Source organism: Pteropus vampyrus, unplaced genomic scaffold, assembly GCF_000151845.1.
Source record: "Pteropus vampyrus isolate Shadow unplaced genomic scaffold, Pvam_2.0 Scaffold454, whole genome shotgun sequence".
NCBI classification, from domain to species: Eukaryota; Metazoa; Chordata; class Mammalia; order Chiroptera; family Pteropodidae; genus Pteropus; species Pteropus vampyrus.
In genome coordinates, this window is record NW_011889235.1 from 289596 (window position 1) to 289899 (window position 304).

At 43.4% G+C, this 304-nt stretch overlaps 1 protein-coding gene across 1 annotated transcript in view; it reads left to right on the forward strand.

Annotated features, from left to right (window-relative positions):
• The window catches only part of DMBT1 (deleted in malignant brain tumors 1), a 49000-nt gene that overhangs the window by 15397 nt on the left and 33299 nt on the right, over positions 1–304 (forward strand).

Below are 304 nucleotides of genomic sequence, written 5' to 3' on the forward strand. Positions count from 1 at the left end.
ACCATCGTCACGATCTGGTTCCCGATTTTTCATCATTCCCAGTGCAAAGCCCATCCCCATTAACCAGCCCACCCCAGTCTTTTTCCTCCCAAATCAGGATCTGCTGTTGCTCTCTACGGTGGTGTCTATTCTGGATATTTCATTTCAATGGAATCAAACAATATGGGCCATATTGTGACCAGCTTCTTTCACTTAACAGAACCTTTCAAAGTTCATGCATGTCGTAGCCTGTATCAGGACTCCCTTCGTATGCCTGAATAATCTTTCAAGGATGAGTAGACCACCTGTTATATATTCATTCATC